We start from the raw sequence: 8,405 nt of genomic DNA on the forward strand, positions 1-8,405 counted from the left end.
CCCTAAGGTGATGAGCTTGGTCTAATGTATCATTTCTCTTGTTACTCTCGTAGTTGCTTCTTCAATTCTTCCAACTCATTTGTTGCCATTCGGTAGGGCCTCTTTGCAATTGGTGCAGTTCTGGGTATTAGGTCAATAATAAACTCCAAGTCTCTATTAGGTGGCATTCCGGGTAACTCTTCAGGAAACACATTGGGGTACTCACATACGACTGGTACTTCTTCAATGCTTGTTGCATGTATGTTGCAAATCATTGGTTCTGCATTGGGAGCTTGGGGGTGACATTCTACCTTTATTCCATTGTGATTTACCAGGGTTACGGCTCTATCGCTGCAGAATATAGTCCCATGGTGTCTCTCTAACCAATCCATTCCTAGTATTATGTCCAAACCTTCTGTCTTCAGTACTACCAAATCTACTTGAAATTCTACTATGTCTATCATTATCTTCACTTGAGGGCATTTGAGGGTGCATTTGAGGATAGCTCCAGGGGTTCGAATCAAGAGAGGGGTGGGGAGTAACACTGTTCTTAAACTATTTTTAAGTACAAAACAAGCAGAAACAAATGAATGCGAGGCGCCGGAATCAAACAACATGGTTGCAGAAGTGGAGTTTACTAAAAACCCACCATACACGACATTAGGTGCTGCCTGTACTTCCTCTGCGTTCACGTGGTTCACACGGCCTTGCCCAAAGTTTGGGGCATTCCTTCTTGGTGGTCCAGAGTTCTGAGGTGTTGTGCGTCTGACTCCTGAGGCGGATGTCTTATTGCTAGCTACAGACTGAGTAGGGGCAGAGTTTGCGGCTTTATATGGGCATTGGGCTACGTGGTGTCCTGGCTGTCGGCATCCAAAACATGTCTCCACTGCTGTATTGTTGGTACTCTTGGGCTGATTGTTGTTGTTGCTATTGCTGTTGTTGTTGTTCTTGTAGTTGGATGTGGTCTACGAAGTGTTGGGTTCAGATGTCCTATACTGCATGGTCAGCTGATACCTTGTGGGTGCGGTGTTGTTGATGCAGACTCGTTGTGTCCTTTCTTGTTGGCGAGCACGTTGTATCAGGAACTTACGCTTTCGTTCTCCTTCACCTCTGACACATTCTTCTTCCAGCAAGATAGTGTGGTTTATTAGCATGTTGAAATCAGGGTAGATGTGAGTGACCATTTATTCTCTTAGAGATGCACTGAGTCCTCTCCTAAAACATCTCTGCTTCTTCTTGTCAGAATTAACATCCTCTGGTGCATAGCATGCCAGCTTCATAAACTTCCTGATGTACTGATTCACTGTCATTGGGCCCAGTCTCAGGGAGCGAAATTCTTCTGCTTTTATCTCCATGATTCCTTCGGGGATGTGATATTCACGGAATTCCTCCACAAATTCTTGCTATGTGATAGCTTCTGGCTCATTAGCTGCATCTTAGTAGTTTTCCCACCATTCACCAGTGGCTCCTACCAGTTGGTGGGTGGCTAAAATAACCTTTTCTTCCTCGGTGGCTCGTATTGCATTTAATTTCTTGGTGATGGTATGTAACCAATCATCTACTGACAATGGGTCATCGTCTGCACTATTGAATGTTGGTGGGTGAAGCCTCATGAATGCTGCCATTTTTTCTTGTCCATTTCCATTATCCTGTCTTCTTGCAAGATTTTCCAATAATCGTGTATGTCGATCCATTACTTCTGCCAATGTTGGTGGGGGTAGCGGGGGTTCCTCCCCTTGTACTGGGTCATTTCCAACATTTTGCTCAACTTCTTCTTCACCTCCTTCATGTACTTCTTCTACAATCGGGATATTATCTTCCTGTGGTTGCTCGTGCCCATGCCTACGGTTACAATGTTCGCGATTGCCTCTGTTATGCCAGCTTCTAGGTTGTGGTGCAACTGGTTCCTGTTCTTCATGAACCTGCCTTTCGGCGGCCCTTTCACGGCGATCTCGAATCCTATCGGGCCTCCTTTCCATCTGTTGCTATGGAGCAGCAAGGATGAGAAGACATCCTCTAGGATTTGGACGAAAGAAAATAAAATAACAAGCAAGTAAAGACACACATGCATAAACAAGCACACAATATATACATCACACGAACAGTCATACATATATGATACAAGGGTGCATCTACAACAACTACTAGGGTGATTACTGCACGACAACTCGCACTTCTAATGACATCGAAGCGACACTAGGCGTACTACTACTACTCAGGATACTAGACACTACTACTAGCTACTACAGCTCATATTATTTATTTTACATGAACTGTATGCTACAACTCTAACTTATTTTCTACTTGAACTGCATCTTGCGAAGGTCCCGGTGTGCAACATTGCCCTTTTCCTGGGCCAACCGCTCGTCTCGCAGCGTATAAAGCTCTTGTGCATATCCATCGTCATCCTGCCCAGAAACGACTCGTGATGGCTCGGCCTTCGTGAAATTGTCTGCCATGGACTCCTCAGTCTCAACTGTCTCTCGGTCAGAGGATGACTCCCTTGAAAAGTATCCATTCAGATCGAAGTGTGGGTCCTGTGGGTCATATGCTGGTACTCCATCTCGTGTGCCTGCTGTTACGGGGCGCATGGTCACGGTCCTTCTTCCTTTCTTCATCCTCTTCGCACGCTTCCTGGCACGTGACTGTTGTAGGGCTTCCTTCAACTCCTGGCGGCAGGAGTCTAACTTGTTTTTCAGAATTGTTCTCTCTTGTCTTACTAGAAATAGCTCCAAGTTGGTGTCGCGTAACTCGTCTCCAATCTCCTTTGCCTTGGTAATCCATCTTGACAATTCCTGCTGCTGGTCTTCATAGAGAATCAAGTGCATGCCGATATTTGACAGTGGACACTGCGGTATACTCCGGTGTCTGCGGGTTGACCTTCTCCATGGTTCGTACCTTCTCACACCATGTGGGGGTGGTCTGATTAGGCATAGGGAAGAATCTGGCAGGGATGCTCTCAATGTCTTCTTAAAAAATCTGACAGTACTCTGCGAGAGCTTGGCGTGCTCCTTTCTGGCATGTGTCATGTAATCCTCTTCCGTACACTGTGAGGTACTGAGTCTGAAATGCTGGGCATGATGGATGTTCTGAAATTTGCATACGAATCTCACACTTGGGTGCACCATCCTCGATGTACTCACGTCCGTAGTACATCGGTGTCTCGGTGTAGCAAGTCGCTGGTGCGCCTCCCACAGGAGCAGTGGGATTCCTTCGGCTTGTAGGGCGTCCGACTTAACCCAATCGTCGTTCATTTGCTGCAAAAATTTCACCACAGGGGTTAGAAACATTTTTGCAGTGAAGGTGAAGGTGAAGGTGTTTTGGCAGGAAATCTAAATTGTGCTTGATACCCTAATCCTTTTTGCAGTGGGAATTAGGAACCAAGCCAAGAGAGAGTGTGTGTGTGTAATGATTGAGAATATCCTTGCTAAGCCTACATATATGATGTACAGAGTAAGGAACAATATTTTTATTTCTTTTCCTCAAATAGCACTACTACAACAATAGTTATCAGACTAGTATATTTCATTTGTTGAGGCATCTGGGCCAACCACCTTTTCTATGGGTCTCTAGTGCACAACAGATCTAGCCCAGCTCATTATACCCATGAGTCAACGCCACACTAGGCCCAGGTTAACCAGAGCCCACAACCAACCAATGCCTTAGGACTACTAGTATAGTGCCCGTGCTAATGTCATGGCTTCATTTCAGGGTTGTACTTAAAAACAACCAAACAACGACATTTTTCGCACAACCTGACAACATCACCTTCTGTATTTAAAACAAATAGGAAAAATTGTATTTAAAATTATTTTTTAGCATAATCCAGCTAATGCATGTGTTAATTAATTAAAGCTTAAGCATCTAAACACACCATATAGTTCATTAATTAAAGTTTAGCCAAATCAATTTCTTTTACACGGGAAGTCTAAAGACAAAGTGCATCAGCACGTCAGGGCATTAAGCCATGCCAAAGTAATTGAACTTTCACCGCATATATTAACAGAAGATACGAGCTTGCTTTGCATTACAACTCAGGAGAAAGAAGAGAGGACATTCTTTCTGTGATATATGAACTGAAGAATGTTGAGAAGGCTTCAGACCTGCCAACAGTGCAACGTCGCAAATTACACAAGGTCAGTTCCCACACATCAGCACCTCATTTGATAATGAATGCCAGAAACATAAGACATATAAAATAAAATATGAAGGCCAAAAATTAAACAACACAGGTCTGGAATAATTTACTTATATTAATGCAAATATATAAAATAAAATATGAAGCACAAAAAATTAAACCTAAAAGACTAGTCTGAAAGACTGAAAGGTTGAGGGTTTCCCTTCCTTATATGTGCTCCACCACCATCAATTTTCAATGTGACTAAACCTAACAATCTCCTCATCATGCATCAAGCCCAACTCTTTTGTCTCATCACATGCACCCTGTGTGATCTCCGGAATACGTCATCCTAGGCTCTAAGTCTGACTCTTTATATCACACACAACCCGTGTGACCCTGTGGAGATGTTCATGGGCTCCCCCGTCACCATGTGCTGCCAAGATGTTCCAGGTTTTTCAACCATGGGAATAAATCCAGCTCGACTTGCTATACTGACAAGCCAGTGGCACCTCAGGCCTAAGTCCACTGAAGTCCACACCAAACTTAAATGATTTTACTACCAAATCACAACATATATTTTAAACACAAGGGGGTGCTTTTTACAAAGATAGTGAACACATTTGGAAGAACAAGATGATACCCTTAAAAATCAAAAATTTTCTTTGGTAGATGCATAATCAAAAGCTTTCCTGCTGCATCTATTTTACAGCACAGGGGTTCAAATAGTGGCGTTATTAAATGTCTTCTGTGTGAGAATGTGGAAACAATTGACCACATATTCTTTACTTGTCATCCTGCGAAATACATTTAGGGTACGGTTGTATACCTGTCATTCTTTGTTAGGAGTCCTTCCCATCTCACGGGCTCATTTTCAGGGAAGAAGATGACTTTACGACAAGTGTAAAGCTCCACATTGGATTTGCAAGGATGTCTTGGGCTTTATGGAAGACTTGCAATATAATTGAGAAGACTAGAAACTGAGATTTAATACGTGAATCACAATGGGACTGAAATACTAAAACTGAAACTAAATAATAATGAAAAAACAAACATGCACTAGGCTAGATTTCAGAAACTCCACGCCAACAAAAAAACTAAGGAGTCAATTAAAACTTATAAAATGCGACGAAGAAGAGGATCAGAAGGAATCGCCTTTTGAAGAGAAGCTTGTTCGTGGTGTGAACTGGGCGCCAGATTTATGCGGCGAAGAAGAAGAGGATGTCATTGCGCTAGCTTGCTGCTCCCTGTGTACCTTCCTCTTTATGGAACAGCACTGAAACATGTATGAAAAAAGACACTGAAAACTCACTACATCATGTAAAAAAAAACATTGAAACATGTATCAAAAAAGACACTGAAAACTCACTTTGTCATGTACGAAAAAAAAACTGAAACATGTATGAAAAGAGACACTGAAAACTCACTACGTCATGTATGAATAAAAGCACTGAAAGATGTATGAAAAAAACACTAAACCTGAACTTAACTAGATTCAGTTAACTGAAACTCAACTGAAAATGTACAGCGAACTGAACTAGATTCAGTAAACATCATAACCAATGTGAAACATACCTAAGACTGAAACTGACAGACTAGAAACTTAGATTGAGTACCTGAATCACAATGGGACTAAAATATCTACAACTGAAACTAAATAATAATGAAAAAAAAATTAAAAAACATGCACCAGGCTGGATTACAGAAACTCCATGCCAACAAAAAAAACTAAGGAGTCAATTAAAACTTATAAAATGCGACTGAAATACTTAAACTGAAAGTACACAATACTAAACTAATAACATAACTGAACCTGAAACTAACGTATACAGCTTCGGAAACCTGAAATTAAACTAATCCAAATCTGAAACCAATGTAAAATCCTATAGAGAACTAATGACCTAATATTATTATATAGAATGGACAGACCAATTATCATCCAGCTCCCAAATTGAAATCAGACCACCATTGCAACATGGTTATCTTCAAATTGCTACATGAGCAAATATAATCTGAGTAGACTAACAATCAAGCAAATATTGCAGTAACATGTGAACGAAAAATCAGTTTTCAAGGCAACAGAAAAAAAAACCTTTGATGGTTTGCTACAAACAAGCAAGCATCCCTGACTGTTAAATCACGAAAACTAAAAACACAACACCGAATATACTGAACTGCTGTTGCACGAATATAATGAACCTTAGTAACTGAATACTTGAATCACGATGGAGGTGAGTTACTAAAGCTGAAAAAATAAACTAATACAAAACTAGAGTTAACTAAAAATTGAACTAATAACAATCCTAAACTTGAAACTAAACTAAGAAAATGAAGCACATATGGTATCATCCAACACTTGGAGTTAAGCCCCTAACCACAGCTCAAAAGCAAAAATAGAACAATGCACAACATCCCTACATATAGACCTCAAAAGTAAAGAACCAGCACAGGCAATTAGATGACCATCAATCAAAACTGTATCATGCACTTCATTGCGACCCCTGGAATGTAATATTACACCCACACATGCCATGCTACGTCCATGACAATGCCCAGAGCCTACTGGTGTTCCAGACCAATGTCCGTGATCAAAACAAGCAAAAACCAAATAAATAAACAATAGGCCAACGACCGTGATCATAATTACAAACAACAAATTACTTTCCAGAATGAAGCAGATATTAATTAAGCAAAATCACTTATGGTCGGTTTTATCAGATCAATGCCAATTATCAGTTAGTGATGTCACAAAACAAACTAACCAAGAGGCATTGTGCGCTGGATTATGGATATGATAAATTCACAGATTTAAAAACACATAATTACAATATGGCCTCTTCTATAATCTGTTTTACCGCCTACTCGATATTATGTGTATCAATAACTGGAGTCATTTCTTGCTTTTACCACAAACTCAACTAGGATATCAGGCATCTTGATCAACTACTTCAGACAATTATACCATGGTATATACACCCTGATTGCCTAAAATCACCAAGAAAGAAAAAGAAGACAATAAGGCAGTATCATAGCAGCAGTGGCTGTACATGAGGTTAGCTAATAATTGGGTCACCAAGACACACATATCAGCAAAACTCATACACAGATTGTTGACCACATATGTTTACTAATCGGGCAAATAATGGACCATGATTTTTTATTTCAAAAATATGAATAAGTTGGTCTAAAACAAGTGAGGTACTCAGGTACAAATCCCCCTTTGACGACGTATATGTGTATGACCTTGATTTTGAGTCCCCCCCCCCCTCTGACAGAATGCAGAACTAATTAGTTACACTGAACTGACAGAAGCACACATGGGAACATGGGAAAAAAAAAAAAAAAAAAAAAAAACTGTAGCAGAGCTTTGGAATGTCCACTAATAAACCAATTAGCAACGAAAATCCAGTATACATCATACGTAACAGCTCTGTGGGTACAAGCTCAACTGCCGAACCAAACAAATTCAGGAAGATCCTACACCAAACAACCCTCCTCCTCTCCTTATGCCCGAAAATTCGTGGCCACCAAATCCAACTCATCCACCTTCCGTTGGTACACCTTTTGACCCCCCGTGCGTCCACGCACACCAAAATGTTCATGAACCAAATTTAATGAAATCCAAAATCATCCGGAAGACACAAATGACAGCACGCACCTTCGGACTCCGCCTCCAACGAGAAGACGAGACGACGAGAGAAGTACAGTCCTTCGCACGACGGTTACGCAAGAGCCGGAGCTGGCGTCAGCACCTCCGCGTTCGCCTCTGCAGCCGCAGCCGCAGCCACCTCTGCGTCCGTGTCCGCCGCCGCCGCCGCCGCCGCCGCCCCCGCCTCTGCCTCCGCCTCCGGCGACGCCTGAGCCGGCGCTGGCGTCGGCACCTAAGCCTCCGCCTCCGGCGAGCAACAAGCACGCTCTCTCTTTTTTTTTTTGAAGGACAAGCGCACTGTCTCTCCTCCGTCGAGTGTCTGTATCGAGCAGGAGAATAAAAAAATGAATGATGAAAGATGGACTGAAATGGGCCTACGTAAAACCAAAAAACGACCCGTTACGCAGGGAAGCGACCCAAAAACAAATACACACACTCAGAATAGCACGGATCTCAACAAAATCACCGCCATAAAAAACTGATTGTTTAAGAAACACAATTACAACCGAGAGATAAATAGAAATCCCCTATCTTTTTTTTGCAGAAGTGAATGGTGGGGATACGGGAGACCTATTTTGAGTTGTTTGAGAACATCCTCTCTCCTGAAACCCATTTGCAGAAAGAATTCTATTTTGGGTCTTGTTGTTGGAGAAGATGCCG

General features: G+C 41.8%; 1 long non-coding RNA gene across 1 annotated transcript; it reads right to left on the reverse strand.

Moving 5' to 3' along the window:
- Positions 1–2,066: 2,066 nt before the first annotated feature.
- Positions 2,067–8,041, reverse strand: LOC136532371 (uncharacterized). Its single transcript, XR_010778229.1, has 3 exons — positions 7,755–8,041; positions 4,926–5,372; positions 2,067–4,082 (listed from the first exon to the last, which is right to left on the reverse strand). It is a non-coding gene; the product is annotated as an uncharacterized lncRNA (long non-coding RNA).
- Positions 8,042–8,405: the final 364 nt, after the last annotated feature.

Source organism: Miscanthus floridulus, unplaced genomic scaffold (assembly GCF_019320115.1).
Source record: "Miscanthus floridulus cultivar M001 unplaced genomic scaffold, ASM1932011v1 fs_594_1_2, whole genome shotgun sequence".
In the NCBI taxonomy this organism is placed as follows: Eukaryota; Viridiplantae; Streptophyta; class Magnoliopsida; order Poales; family Poaceae; genus Miscanthus; species Miscanthus floridulus.